Below are 16,769 nucleotides of genomic sequence, written 5' to 3'. Positions count from 1 at the left end.
TGTACCTAACATTCAGCACAAAAAGGACAGTTTAGCCTTTTATCTTAAGATTATCCCCAAACCCCCTTGAGTCTCAACATAGTCTAATAAAGAATTTATTCTAAGACAGGGTAAAGCAAATTAGCAAACCAAGAATATTTCACTTGATCATTTAAAACTAAAATTTTTTTTTATTATTATTGGGGTGCCTGGTGGCTCGGTTGGTTAAGCGTCTGACTCTTGATTTTGGCTCAGGTCATGATCTCACAGTTACTGGGATCAAGCCCTGTGTTGGGCTCTGTGCTGTCAGCACAGAGCCTGCTTGGGATTCTCTCTCTTCCCTTCCCCTCCTCCCTCTCTCTCAAAATAAGGTCTTTTTTTTTTTAAAGAAAATGTTTATTTTTGTGAGAGTGAAAGAGTATAAGTGGGGGAGGAGCAGAGGGAGAGGGAGAGAAACAATCTTAAGCAGGCCCCCCTGGAGCCCAGGAAACTATGACCTGAACTGAAATCAAGAGTCAGATGCTTAACCACCCGAGCCACCTAGGCCCCCCAACTATTTATTTTTTTATTGCTCATGAGTGAGCCATCTGGCTCTTTTAGTCACTCCTGATTTAACAACTTAGGAGAAACATTTGCCTGCTTTAGGTGCCTGTTTCCTGCTTTGGGTTTCGTTGCAATGGTCTTTGAAGATTTTGACAGGGTTGCTGTTTCACAAAGTTAACAGGTTTGAGTTCTGCATCCACATAAAAAAATCCTTGATGGTGATTAATGAAGCAAACGCAGTAGAGGAGGTAAGTTTCAACACGGTTCTCTTGTCTTCATTACATTTCCACCTTCAATTTTAAGTCCCAGGCCTGCCCACCAAGAACTAGAGTCCCCCCAAAGTTTCTGCTTTTGAACATTTACCTAAAGCACGAGGGTCCTGGGACTCCCATTATTTCTCTGGGAGAGGTCAGAGGCCAAAATCAAGCACTGTTTTTCCTTTGCCTTTAAGACTTGTACCTAAAAACACCCTGATCCTCTTTTAAACTCTGTCGCAGCAGAATAAAGAGATCACGTCCCCCTTTAGAAAGCATTTTGGAGAAACTAGGTTCATATTCTTCTTCGACTGAGGTGATAGAAAACCATCATCAGAAACACAGGTCAAACACAAGTTTCGGCCACTTCTACCAGTTAACTTCCCTGACAATGGCAGTCCCTTGTTACATGTGTTACTTTTTCACACTTCCTAAGAAAACATGCCTTGAAATGACCCGAGAACACCAACACAAGCAGTTACTGAATTTTCTTAAGTTGTGCAGTTCAAGCAACAATACTCAGTAAGAAAGGGCATTCACATATGAGGATAGCCATCACTTCACTCGTCGTTTCTACAGAGAGGCATTTTGTTTCCTCTCCCTCTCACAGTAACTGTAGATGATGAGGACACAGTCCCTTTTACAAAGAAAGCTCGAGAAGTTGAAGTGACTCACCAGGAGCTCCGACATGAGTGAAGGCTGCAGCTGTCATTGGAAGCCAGGCATACCTGATGCCGGAGGTCTGTGCCTGGTCACAGCCTCTGCTGCCTCCCAGGTACCGAATAATTGTATTCCACCCTGTGACTTGAAACCAGGTCTTTGTATTCAAGTTTAGCAGTTTTGTGTGGTAGATAAGTAATAGTTACTGAAAATGCTCTTGACATCAAATAAAGCATTTGACTTAACACCAGGAGTTTTATCCTGCTTAGAGAGGTTTAATTTCCTTTAAGTTACGTTCTCTGCAAATATAAAAAGCAACAATAAAACCCAGCACTAATGAAAATCAAATACACGAAGAAGGAGAGACCGTGGCTTTTTAACAGTGATGGTATCAGCAGTAAATCTGGTCAAGAAACATGAAAGTCATTATCCGTCTAAACCCATAAAGGTTAAGTTCTTTCACCTGAGATTTTAGTCTTAGCCTATACATAGTTGGTTATCCTGCTATTGTAATTAATCTTTACACCATTATTACAGATATCAGAGTTTAATCTTTGCCAAAAAATATTTTCTAATTTCATATTGCTCTGGTTTCAAACTTCATTTAAAAAAATCCAAAAATAGGGGCGCCTGGGTGGCTCAGTCAGTTGAGCATCCGACTTCGGCTCAGGTCACGATCTCGCGGTATGTGAGTTCGAGCCCCGCATCGGGCTCTGTGCTGACTGCTCAGAGCCTGGAGCCTGTTTCAGATTCTGTGTCTCCCTCTCTCTCTGACCCTCCCCCGTTCATGCTCTGTCTCTCTCTCAAAAATAAATAAACGTTAAAAAAATTTTTTTAATCCAAAAATAAAGCAGGGAGACACACTGAAAATATGTTAATATGTTTGAGATGCAGAGATTGGCAAAGTAAGGATTGAGCACATGCTAACCTCCAAGAGCTTACTGTATTAATTGGAGCTCATATCCACTCTTAAAGATTTTGAAGGGAGATAAAACGCTGTGAGTAACTGATCTCCAGTGTTAAAGTCAATGATGTTCAACATTTAATTTTGTTTTTGGTTTGCAAAAGAAACTTGGGACATAAGACAGAAGAAAAATAGTCCATAGAAAACCATTACCTAAACAAGTATATAAGTATTTTCGTGCAATTTTACTGTCATATAGTGTTACCTCAGCTGCCTTTCTAACCTAACATACCATGATTATTTCCCACATTACATGTTCTTTTTTCTTGTTAATGTTATTTTTGAGAGAGAAAGAGACAGAGCATGAGCCAGGGAGGGGCAGAGAGAGAGAGACAGAGACGCAGAATCCAAAGCAGGCTCCAGGCTCTGAGCTGTCAGCACAGAGCCTGACACAGGGCTCAAACTCACAAAGCGGTGAGATCATGACCTGAGGCAAAGTCAGAGGCTTAACCGACTGAGCTACCCAGGTGTCCTACATGTCCTTCGTAAACATTATGTTTTAATGACTGTGTACTATCACATTGTCTGACTGTACCTGTATTAGTGTTCTATTGGTGCTGTAACAAATTACCACAGACAACAGAAATTTATGACAAATAGATTTTAGTCCATGAGACTTCCAACCTAAGTTTAAGTAAAAGTGTTCCTCTCTAGAGGCTCTTAAGGCGAATGTTGCCTTGTCTGCTCTGCTTCTAAGGGCCCTCGTTGACTGGTGGCCCCTTCTTCCATCTTTAAATCGAACTCTGACTTCTTTTACCCTCCCCTTCCACATATAAGGACTTTTGTGAGTACCTTGGGACCACGTGGGTCAAACAGGATAATCTCTTTATATTAAGGTCAGCTAATTAGAAACCTTAAAATCTTCTTCAAACTTAATTCCTTCATTTGACATACAACCAAACATTGACAGGTTCTGGTGATTAGAATGTAAACCTCTTGGGGGGCATTATTCTGACTACAGTACCTTAATTTCTTTTAAAAAATACTTCTCTGTGCCCAGATACTAGAGACGCATTTTCCAGTCATCTGTGTAGTAAAGATCCTAAGTGAGCAGCACAAACATTTTTCAACTAATGGTTAGTGGCTGTACCCACACTTTTTTTTTCCCCCTGTATAAAGGATATACTCTTTTGGAAATTTTAATGGAATTTTCCTCCAATGTGTCATATTCAAACTAAATATAATGAACAAATAAATATAGTAAAAGTACCACTAAATTTTCCAAGGGGAATAAAAACCAAAATACCTCTGAACCCTTTCTTCACTTTGATTTCTTAGAGGGTGGTCCACCTAAGAAATTCCCTGATAGATGTGTGAGAAGCTTCCGATTCATTAGGCCAGAAAGGGTACATGAGAATCTAAGCTTCACTAAATTCAACTGCATTTATAAAACTTCTAGTGCTAATTCCTAGTGGCAGTTTATTTACTCTGAACAAATGATACATTTAACACTAAACGTTATCAGGTGACACTTCTTTTTAAAAAGGAGAGTTTGGCAATAACAAATATATTGCATTTAAGATGATCAGCTGAGTTTAAAAATTAAACTTCTTTGTTTCCTTGCTGGGACAACTATTTTTATCTACATGTTAAAATTTTCTTTACTTTTCTTTACTGTTTTTCCTTGAAAGGCTAGCCACTGAATGAAAGAAGAGCAAGATAATTCAAGGCCATTTTTAATGCTATGAGAGAAAAAAATGCAATAAAAGCATAGACCACAGAGACCAAATGCTATTACTAACTGTGTGGGATTGGCACCATTCCTTTTTTTATCCTTGAAAGTTCTGATTTCTCATATTTGTTTACTGGAGAATGAATTAGATCAGTCTGCCTGCGAGAAAAGTTTTCTACTTGTTGAAGGTGCTCCATGATGGTGACCCAAGTGACCAAATCCCAGCATAGATTATTTATTCGTAATCGCTTCACGGATGGAACGATTCCGAGGTCTGCTCTCCTTGGAGTAGTAAGCCTCTTAGCTCGTTTTAATTTTTCATGTTAATGAATATATATTCTTTGACCTATTATGTACTAGACATTGCGCTGTCATACAGAACAAAACTATTCCTGCTTCAAGAGGCCCCAGCTAGTGGAGAAGAGGGACAGATAATTACAATTCAAAAGGATAAAGATTAACAGTGCAACATGTCACGACAGAAACATGCCAGACAGATCAGAGGAGAACACAGACCCTGCCTTGGCAGTAGAGGGGTGGGCTGGAGCTAGCTGGTCACCACAACTGGAGCTGTGGGCAATACTTGGCCAAATTGTCGGTTGTGTTTAGGGAAGAAAGAGGAAGAAAGATGCATCAGTGAAGGCCATTTCAACTATAGGGGGCAAGACAAGGAGAGCATAGAGGAGATGCGAAATAACACGATGTGCACGGTAACTCAAGCAGCTTAATGTTGCTGATCGGTAGGGTTCAAGAATGGAGAGAGATTCCTGCCAAGGAATAAAGGAGGCCTAGCATGCAGAGCCAAAGAGGCCTCGCCTGCCATGCCAAAGAGCTGGGCCGGGAGCTGCAGAGGAGGAAGAAGCAATGGCCTATTAGTGAGATGGTTAAATGGCATATGCTGCCTCCACTTTTGACTCTTTGAAATTCTGGGGAAGGAAATGAACTAATGCTGGATCATAGGACCTCCCTTCCCGAGAGAGTTAAGTAAAACTCTTACTGGTAAGAAAAAAAAAAAGTATTACATGAGCAGCATGCTGACAAGGAAGGACGGGCTTTGTCCCATAACCGTTGAGAAGTAAGAACCAGGAAAATTCAGGAAGGGTCACAGATTAATGTGACTTCTTCCTCAGAAGGCAAATCCAAGAAAAGACAGGTAAGTAGAAGGAAATTGTGAGAAAACTCCACTATGAACTCCTTAATTTGGAAAAAAGGAGAATGAGGGGAAGGTGGACCACCTGGGGAAGTAAGGACACGATGCTTCAAGAATGCAAGTCCCTCCCTGTCCCCACGGGTCTCCCCAAAATAGAAGCACTGGCAAAACTTGCTATTCTGTGCATCCTCTGGTGGAAAAAGAAAGTCTGAAGAGTAAAGGAAGGAAAATGGTGATACCCAGGGCAAATCTCCTATAAAAAATGAATTAAGATTTCAGCCAACACCCCATCTTCCTGTCCTGTCTTCGTTCTCCTTTCCTTTACCTCCTCCCCACCCCTGACAACACGGTAGCCAAAACTTACAAGCTCAATTTTTCTTGCTTGATTTTCTCTGAGAGGGAAAGGGCGGGGGGGAGGACATTAAGAGAAATGAATGATTGGGTTTCATTGCCCCTGTCAAAAGCCAAGTTTCGGGGCGCTGGGTGGCGCAGTCGGTTAAGCGTCCGACTTCAGCCAGGTCACGATCTCACTGTCCGTGAGTTCGAGCCCCGCGTCGGGCTCTGGGCTGATGGCTCAGAGCCTGGAGCCTGTTTCCGATTCTGTGTCTCCCTCTCTCTCTGCCCCTCCCCCGTTTATGCTCTGTCTCTCTCTGTCCCAAAAATAAATAAACGTTGAAAAAAAAAATTAAAAAAAAAAAAAGCCAAGTTTCAAAGGACCCACCTTGAAATTGAGCAATTTAGAAGTCTTCAGATTAATTTCCCATTCCTAAATCCTGGTAACATGAAGTCCTACCCAAGTGGATTTATAAACCAAGGACACTGCAGAGTAAAATTATCATAGACTGCTGTTATCATCTCAGTGACTAGCAACACCTCCTAGGACGGATAGTAAAACAATGAGCATATCCCATAAAAATAAGTAAGATGTAAAGAAACAGCATGACCCCCAGATATCCAACCAATAGCAATGAGTGGAGGGCAGGCAGGCAGACAGAAAAGAGTTCATAAATGTGAAAAACAAAATACAATTGAAATAAAATACCTCCGAATACGTCATTTTTTCTGCAATAAATACTTGGCTTGCAATAAACTGAGACCAGGGAAACTTTTTTTTTTTTTTTTATCTCATTTGACAACCTGAAATTCTAACAATATCACCCATGACAAACCTTTCACTTTAAGAATCGTTCTTCCATACTTCCTAAGTACAGAAATGTCTTTTACTGCACACGTTTTCTATCCACTATAGAAACAGATAGGGAGGATGCCTTGTACACCACACCAGACCAAGGCATACGTGTGGCGCCTCTGGAAACTGGACAAAGATCATCAGAGTTGCTGTAGGGAGCTTGGCATGGGAGAGGGTCTTATTTGGCATAGATCTTGCAACCTTATAACATGGTGTACCTGGTAGGATTTCATTTTATTTTGTTTTCTACTGGTGCTATGAACATTACTAATGAGTTGTGTTTCCGTTGGGAGATGTGACAGTGTCACATTCCACGTGTCACTTGTGTTCTACACCTCCCATGCAGAGAGCAGAGTAGTGGGATTTCAGACCAAGCGGCAATGGGAGAAAGTGCCTCTCTCACTCCTAAATCAATTATTCACCTTCTCTTCATTATTATGCAGCTCAGCCGCAGATACTGCCAACGCCAAAGGTCAAATTCAATTTTCTACATAAGATCTTTCAATTAAATAGGAAGTCATACTCCAGACTGGTGCCTTCAATATCATGTTTGGATAGGATTTCTCTCTCATAGGATACGCCCCATCCAGGACTTAATCGGTATATCCTTTCCAAAGCCACTTGCAGTCTGGGAATCTTCCCTCTTATTCTACATTTATGGGCAGACCAGGATGGGTTTGACTTTGCTGAGCTGTCCGAGCTCAGATTCTCAGCAGCCCACTCTCACCGGCTCTTGGGTCCGGGGTGAGCGATTGCAGAAGGCTTAGCCAAGTGACCCCATGTCCAGACGGGGTAGCTGAAGCCCGGAGCGTGAGGAGGAACAGCTGGAAATGGAAAAGACCTTAGTGAACTGTGGATCTGTCCATGTATAACTGGGCACCTTGCTCCGTGGCCAAGGTTTCAGGCCAGCAATGTGTTCTCCTCATTAATCTAAACACTGCAGTGGTGTTGTGACAGAAAAGGCCCGCTCTACTGACATTTGAAACGAGTCCCAAACATACAGTTGTGGATGCTCAGGAAAGGAGAGCCCAGCTCGGCTTGGCAAACCAACAGCACCCATCTCACCACCTCATCAAGTCCTTCTCAGGACCTCACTGAATCATAGGCAGAATATAACTTGTGAACGGATTCTGATTATACACATAACAGCACATTGTGTTTGTGTTTAAAGATAGAACTTTAATGGGCAATTTTGAGAGCTTTTAGAAAGTACCCCCCTAGACGTGGATTTATTCAATCCATATTATAGGGAAGACAAGATTTTATCATCCTTTTCTGAAACTGAAGCTCAGCATTTTGAGACTTCTAATTATTACAGCCACGAAGAGAAATCAGGTCTTCTAATTCTGAATCCCGTGTTTTCCTTGGCCCCTACCCCATTATTTCACAGTGCACTTCGAAGAGTTGTTTCTCCCGTGTGCCACAAACATGCATTATCTGGGTTTTCCGGCTCATTTCCGATACCCATTCTCTGACATGGTCATAACCTCAGAGACATTCAGACCAGAATATCTTTTGATTTTCTCTCCTCCTTTGCCTGTAGGTTTGTCTTTTTCTTAATAAAAATTCATTAGGAGAGTCATTCAAGCAGAATATATGAAATACAGAGCCCCGTGCTATTCTGGCGTCGGAGGCGGGGGGGGGGGGTTCTATAGAAAAGAGGTACATGTTTATGTGGAGTCTGCAAGTCAGCAGTGAGGGTTTTAGCACCAGGCCCTTTGCTGACAGCCACTGGGCTGGATCTGTCTGTCCATGTGTAAAATGAGAATAAGCCTCTTCACAATATAAACAACGGCAGTGAATATGAAGGGAACAGGTTTTGAGGCACACACTAAATAAAATTTAGAACCTTAGAGTGCTGCTCCTTACATTTCCACTTGAAGCCCTCGGCAGTGTTACCTGTAGAAACTAAGACCGACTCCTGCCACGCCAGTATAACCAAACGAGAACCAACAACATTAGGAACTTGTCCTTGTACTTGGCAAGACACGTGCTTCCCTGTGCCCCTTTCCACTCCTAGGCAGCCCAGTGATGGTCCTGAACATTCCAGAGGTCGCTTACACCAGGTCTCTGTTGGGTCTCCATGTACACTAAAAGCACCATGAGTCAGAAAAATAAGGCACGCTTGAGCCAAACCTGATGTTCCGTCGGTTTGCTCCATTTCAGACACAGATATTTAGCAATTGGACATTTGAGAAAACAGCATCACGGGGCGCCTGGGTGGCTCAGTCTGTGAAGCGTCCGACTTCGGCTCAGGTCATGATCTCACATTCCGGGAATTCAAGTGCTGACAGCCCGGAGCCTGGAGCCTGCTTCAGATTCTGTGTCTCCCTCTCTCTCTGACCCTCCCCCTGTTCATGCTCTGTCTCTCTCTGTCTCAAAAATAAATAAACGTAAAAAAAAATTAAAAAGAAAAAAAGAAAACAGCATCATGCATAAAGTTTCAATTCCTATTTAAAACCTGGGTGGGTTGCTTTGCTAATTCTTTAAGGCTATAATCTGGACAGGCCCCAAACCTATGTCCCTCACCTGTAAAAGTCACCAAATTGGTTTTAAGGAGTCCTCTCCCTCTCCTTGCTGGGCCATGGGATTCTCTCCGTGTCCCCTTCCTCTGTCGGTCACCTCCCCCTGGGCATTAAAATAATGCCAATAACTAGTATTTGGTGAGCTCTTACTATGAGGCAGGAACTAAGGGTTTCCAAGATTTTAGTTCTCAAGCCCACTGTGAATTCAGGAAAGCTTGTATCATCCCAGTTTTGTCCCTGGGGAAACTGAAGCACCAGCAGCTTAGCAGTTGTAATACCCTGGTAAGTGGTGAATATGTGATGCGAGCTACCGCTGTCTAGCTCCAGAGCCCATGATTTTGGCCACGCTGCTGAAATGCCTTTGCCATGTATATGCCACAGAACTGCATCTCTGTATGAAACTCCCACCAAACCCTAAAAACGTAGCTCTTGTTCCTTTTGTTTTTAAATGAAAAAGGAGAATCAGTGCAGGACTTACTACATTAAATGAAGAGTTACGATGCTCCGGTCCATGATAGCCAGTGTGCTTTGAACAGTACCGTGTGTCAATTCTATTCGACTGGTGTAACTTGTTACGCTTTTATCATATATGTGAGGGAGACAGCATGGCCTTCATTTTACAGACGAGAAACTTAAAGCACAGACAGGTAAAATTAGCTTTTCCAATGCCATTCAGCTAAGCAGTGGTGGTCTTAATTACCACACTACTCTGCCGAATAATTTAGTTCACATTAATGAAAAATCCTAAAAGTTTTGCATAAAACCTTATGATGAGAAAATAACATGAGCTCACCGTATAAACACAAAGGCACATGCCAAGTTTCCAGTCCTAATTCTTAAATTCCCCTAATTATGCCTTTTTTTTATGCCATAAACACCATCTTTATGCCATCGCACATCTGATTCCAGATCATTTTTTACCTTAAAGAAGACTTTCTCAGAACATGAGAGTAAAATTAGTTTTGACTCATCTTTTGATTAGGTTTTTGTGGGGAGAGGGCAGAGGGAGGCGTGCAAGGTAGCCATGTTTACTTGTGAAAATGTTATGCTTTCTCTCGTGATCAATAGATGACACCTGGTGCTTCTCTAGCCACAAAGAAGTGGCATCTAACACTGGGCAGGTCTCTGTGGGCTGTGCCCAGCCTCCAAGGCGTATTAAAGGAAGGCAGCCCGCCAGGCTGCACATCTTCACACATGCTTCTACTTCTCTTCCCTCCCAACTCCCTCTCAGGGCCCTCAGTTCCCTGTGTGCTTCCCTGGGTGCCAAACTTCCTAGTTAAGGTGACGAGAGGTAGTTCTGTGGCGTCAGAATGGCCTGGCGAGGAGAGAGAAAGGAAAGAAAGAAAAAAGATCTCTTTTTCTCTCCTTCAGAGAAAGGGCCTTGCCTTTACGCCAGTCCATAGTTCTCCAATGGCAAACAATTGTTTGAGGTGGCATCTGTTCCCATCATTACACAGGGAGGCCATTGCTGCAGCAGCCTACGTAAACAAGTCAAAATCCAAGCCTGTCAATGCCTCGTGGCTACAAAATCAAACGCTAAGGACAACCAATCACCAACAGCCCACTAGGCTTTAAGCTATCATCAGTTTCTTTTCTTTGCTTCCACACTTTCTCTGCGTAAGTCTCTCCCCGCACCCCTGTTGGCCGAGTGTGCCTAACTACTTCTGGTTCAGTGCTGCCCTATCGAGTCAAGTTTTGTTGAAATGAATTCTTCAAATGTTGACTATCCCTCAATAGATCTTTTAGCAATTTATAGGTGTGACTAGTCTAGACCCCTGAGCACCAGCATAGTGGTATCTGAGTCAGAATGGGGCAGGTAGGGGTGGGTGGCCTAACAGTGTAGTTAGGATAAAGCAATCTGCCTTTTTTAAAGTTCTCCCAAGTGATTCTGATGCAACTTTATCATTTCAAAACTAACCAAGACCGGAGAAAAGGAAGAGAGAGGGGATGCCCAGAAAGCTCAGAGTTACACAGCATTTCCCAGAAGTGACGCTGTAGAGAAGCTTTGAAGCCCATGGCAACTTTCCCCACAAGTAAACCACCTCTCACTCATCCTAGAGATTCCACTATATCCCTGAGCAGTTCTGCTGTGACAGAAGCACAGCCCTGGGGCCATGGACTACTTCTGACTTCTAACAAGAAAAGACTGGGGAGGTAGGAGAGTCGCTAGCTCTCCAACAGGCTAGAGGCAAGTTCCTGGCACAATGGGACACTACTGAGTGCCTTTTACCACAGAAATAATGCTACACTGGGTGATTTGGTTCCGTTTTAATATATTCTAGTTACGAGTACTTTTATCAATAGTTATATATACATATATTCCAGGGCAGGGGTTATAAAATTATGGCCAGCTGGCCAAATCCAGCCTGCTCACTGTTTTTATAAGTCAAGTTTCATTGGAACACAGCCACGTTCATTCACTTACATGTTGTCTATGGCTGTTTTCACACTGTAATAGTCAAGCAAATGCAACAGAGACTAAATGGCCCATTAAGCCAAAAAATCTGACCGTTTATAGAAATGCTTGTCAACTGCTGGTCTACAAGATTATATTATGGACCATAGCTGTTCTCCACTATATGCCTGGCAGTCTACTAGGCCCCTTTCTTAAGTTATCTTTAATGTTCCCAATAACCTTGCTAATTATGGTATTTTCATGATCTTACAGGTGAGGAAAGAATCTTAGGTCAAATGAGCATCTAAAGCATACTAGGATACTAATAAGTATTTCAACCAGAATTCAAACACTGTTTTGTTTTGCTTCGTTTTGTTTTTTTCTGACTCAGTTCTTTTACGAGCTGTTTTAGGAACATAATCCCCATGTTTTTAGTGGGAAAAGTAGTTCTCAGTGGCAAATCACGGACCTAAAAATGAGCTATTAAAAAGCAGCCCATTTAGAATTTGGGGACTGCCTCCTAGTCCAGAAAGCTCTTCCCGACCACCTGACCAATTTCCAACCTATTTCATTTTGTAACAATTATGAGTGCCTATATATATTTTATTTAGGCAACAATTTCTGTGTGGATCTGTTCTGTAGAATGCAGGCCGCTCACAGGCAGAGCCTTTGCACCATTCACTTCTGCGACCCACAGCCTGGAAGAGGGCTGGGCAAAGCACCTCATATGTGAACCCCTCTAGTTAAGAATAAACATCTACGTGGTCTTCTCATCCTAACATACAACACCTGGGTAGAGCCTGGCATGTGTAAAAATTTCCATTTGTTTATTTATCAACAATGGAAAATACTCCCTTGAAATCTGTGTAAGCGTATAGGCATTCTGGAAGAGATCTGGGCTACGTGTTAATTTGTTACAATACAGTATTTTGCAAATTATCACAATCTCACTTTGGGGGACTTAATTAATCAGAACATATATATCAGAGAAAAAAATAACAGCTTTTTAATTAAACAGTAACTTCAAATGAAGGTGATACTGCTCCTCATTTAACCCCTGAGAAGTTTGAGTTTACAGATTGCTACATCCTGCCCCCTACTGGAAGAGAGACTAACAACAAATAGTAACTAGCCAAAAAGCTAGTTTTTCAAGCTTTTACAAAATTTTTCTTTTTGCTAAAAGAAATTACATGCTCAGTTGCCTTTTTACCCACATCTAATGCTTTCTAGTTCCAAAATAAACAGTGAAACAAAAAGGAACATAAGATGGCTACCAGTAAAATAGAGGGAAAAACCAATATATATATATATATATATATATATATATATATATATATATATTAAAGCCCCTATATATATACACATATATATGTGTATATATGCATATGTATATATATATATATGCTTAAATATTATATATACACACACACAGATATATATATGACACATTTTTAAAATTTTTTAATGTTTATTTTTTGAGAGAGAGAGAGAGCACAAACAGGGGAGGAACAGAGAGGGAGACACAGAACTCAAAGCGGGCTCCATGCTCTGAGCTGTCAGCACAAATCCTGACCCGGGGCTCAAATTCACGGACCATGAGATCATGACCTGAGCCAAAGTCGGTTGCTCAACCGAATGAGCCACCCAGGTGCCCCAGACACATTTTGAAAATAAAGATGATTTGTTATTTCTGTAGGGTTATTTAAAATGTGACCAGTTTAATAATTAGCTCTATATAAACTTGCCATATAGCACAACCTGAAGGAATATAAATGTAAGGGTGAACTTCTAAAAATCAAACTCTTTCTGAATATTAAAGGCAACACATATTCATTATTTATTAGTATTAACTCATTTATTTCAGGTTCTTTTTAACTCTTAACTAATGGAGTAAATTTCATGTGTAATATAATATGTACGATCCCTGATTTTAAAATGCATATCTTGTAGGATACTTTCTTTTATGGAAAGAGCACTTAATTACATAATTACACTGGACTTTTTTTTTTCCTGCCCAAATTGGTCCCTTCCACTTCCATAACTCCCCATATCAAACCCCACGTCTATGTGGAGATAAAGCAAGCCATCCCTAACCATTACCCAGTGCTCATTGAAATAACACCATCCTACAAACCAGCATTGTGACTTTTATAGGTACGGGACTTTAATCAATAATCTAGACTACATAATTTTTTTTAACGTTTATTTATTTTTGAGACAGAGAGAGACAGAGCATGAACAGGGGAGGGGCAGAGAGAGAGGGAGACACAGAATCTGAAACAGGCTCCAGGCTCTGAGCTGTCAGCACAGAGCCCGACGCGGGGCTCGAACTCACAGACCGTGAGATCATGACCTGAGCCGAAGTCGGACGCTTAACCGACCGAGCCCCCCAGGCGCCCCAAGACTACATAATATTAAGCACTGGCTAATCTGTGCTAAGTTATGACGTTGTAAAGCAAAATGTGTACACCTCTAAGTTAATTAGCTGTTCCCCTAATTTTAAGATAGCGACACAAGAAGTTGCCATGTGGAGAATGTATTGTTTCTCTTGCGCAACTGGGACCAAGATTTTGATTTTCATTTTTCTATTACATTCTATTCTATTACATTTCTATTACATTACATTTTCTATTACATTACATTACATTACTGAATATATTTTTCTTAAACTCAGGGCAAGAAAGTCTTTACCTCATGGTGTTCCCTTACTGGAGAGTAAGAGGAATCATTGTGCTTAAGAGCATAAATCCTCAAGTCAGATTACGTCAGTTCAGATTCCAGCTCTCAGGTACTAGCTGTATTACCCTGGGCAAGTTATTTACTTCCCTCTGCCTCAGTTTACTCATCTGTAAAATGTACATGTCAATAACCCTTGCCTCATAGGGGAGTTATGGGAGTAAAAGAAATTCACACATAAAAAGACCCTTAGAATTGGGCCTGACACATGGTAAACATTCAACAGATGTCAGCAACAACTGAAATCCGTTTATACATCTGACCCTGTGGACAGAAGCCTCAAAGCTAAAGCTCCACACTTCTGTCATAACTAACTCATCCCAGATACCTGCTTATTCTGTCTCCCTCCTTTGTGATTCACTTATAATTGTTTTCTACCATTGTAATAGCAGCTATCTTTAAATATTTTAAGGAAATAAATAAGATCCGAATTAAAATAGACTAAATTGACCCTGGCCTCTTTAGCCAATTATTTCATACCAGATTACTTAATTTTCTGCTTTGGAAAATAATCTTAAATTAGGTCACATAAATTTCCAAAAGCACATCTTAAAATATGATTATCTTCCATGTGCAGGAAAATCCAGAATTGAATAAATCTCGCCTTCACATGAGGCTACTTTGATGGCACACATGGCTGTTAATGGTTTAATAAATCCATAAAAAGAGCTCTCAAAACATCACATGTGCTGATGGGTTTTCACGCTCATTGGCGCTCACATGGATAAGGAATAGAACAGAACAGTTATAGACCACTGGCCCTGAGCTTGGAATAAATTGAAATCAAGCTTCCAGCAGAGTACAATTCCAGTGAAAAGTGTAAGAGGGAACTCAGTACGGAGTTCAAGTGCACCAGAACAGATTGCTCTGGCTTGCATGAAACTCTTAGCACCCCCAGGAGACGTATGCAGAACACTTCTCCAAATGGATAGCTGTCCTCAGAACTTAAGCTCTTGAACACAAGTTAGGAACAAAGGCTTGTTCCCCCTCCTCCTCCACCAACCCAACTCAAATATCTTTACCACTTATTAGACAAAGCGATCCAATACCTCCTGGAGAGTTCCCTTCCAGATGAAGGAGGATCATTCCTCAAGGGCTCTACTCTGGACACCTCATTGTTGAGATGGAAAGTTCGGGTTGCATAACAAGAAGCATTAGTTTTAATGTACTCTGATTTGTCCTAAGGAAATACCCCAAAATTTTCAGAAAGAATGTGTCTGAAAATGAAAAAAATTGAAAGAGGTGAAGCACAAGAGGTATCATCAGCAATTGATGGAACAAGGCTGGCCCATTGGGATCGCTGGGAGTGGTGATGGCAACAGGGTTACTCGTAAAAGAAGAAAACAACAAGAAACATGCATTTTCGTTGTGGACTATCAGCCAGCTGAGCATGGCTAAGAGAACGGTTCAGGAATGCTCGCAGGTAATGGCTAAGGAATTTTTTTTGAGGCGAGTGTAAAAAGAAAGTGTTGACATTCCAGTGGTTTCACTTGAGGGAGCTCAGAGACAAACACTCATATCCTTCCTACCCTGGTTATTATTCTCTTAGGCCATGAAAGCTAGAGAGTGTTTTTTACAGTATCAGTAACATACAGGTGCTTCCTTCCTGATTGTTAAAAGACACAGACTTGCAATTTGAAGTCAGCTGTCCCCACAAATGGTACTTGTACCCCACACTACACTGAAACAGATCTCAGTACCCTGTGGCACCAAACGGGTTATTCATAAAGTACATTTAGTCATCTCATATTGCAGATGGGAATATGGGAAGGTTACCACACTGAATTATTAGAAAAATACTTAAAATCTTAATTAGATGGGACTGTTTTCTAAAACTCACTATTTGCAGTACCAGCGATGAGTTCCTTCTATGCTCGGCCTCCTTAACTTTTGTCTTTTCCCTCCTGGACTCTCCCTCCTCCTCCTCCTCCAACCCAACTCAGATAGCTTTACCACCATGCAATTCAATAGCTCTAATTCTGCATACCATCATCACTATCATCATCCTTCTGGCCATGACCATAGCAAACATTCTGTACTTAAATGTCTAATACTCCAAGAATGGACTCATTTAATCCTTGTGAAGGTCCAATGGATTAGGATTTACTATCATCATATGCATTTTTATACTTGAGGAAATTAATGCACCGAGGGGAGATAACCTGGCAAGATTACATAGATGGTATGGTTGGATATAGAGCAGGGCTATCAGATGTAGGCAGCTGAAACTAGTCTGTGTTTTTAGCCATGGACACTGTTTCTCATACTGTATACCCCATACTGCTCAGTGAACAAAGGCCCGCTGGTCAACAGTATACACCTGCCCCTAGGGAACAAAAAAATTTTAAATTCATTTTTATGCTACACATATTAAATAAAATAGAACACAGAGCAACTGAAACTGCCAGAGGGAGGGACTCTTCGGTCAAGTCTACATAGGAAGTAAGCTGAGCTTTAAGAGATGCATAGAAGTTCAAGCAAAATATGGCATAGCTATAAGGCCATGTGGAAATGTGTGGTTTATGTTGGAACTGGCTGGATGTGATTGGAGGAGGCATTATTTGAGGAAGGTGCAAAAGATGCAGCTAGGAGAAAGACAAAGATTTGATGCAAGGTAACAAATTGGCTTGGAACAATGATATTAAACATGTGGTTAGGGGCGCCTGGGTGGCGCAGTCGGTTAAGCGTCCGACTTCAGCCAG

This window comes from Prionailurus bengalensis, chromosome D3 (genome assembly GCF_016509475.1).
Source record: "Prionailurus bengalensis isolate Pbe53 chromosome D3, Fcat_Pben_1.1_paternal_pri, whole genome shotgun sequence".
Lineage (NCBI taxonomy): Eukaryota > Metazoa > Chordata > Mammalia > Carnivora > Felidae > Prionailurus > Prionailurus bengalensis.
This window is presented reverse-complemented; position numbering follows the sequence as displayed.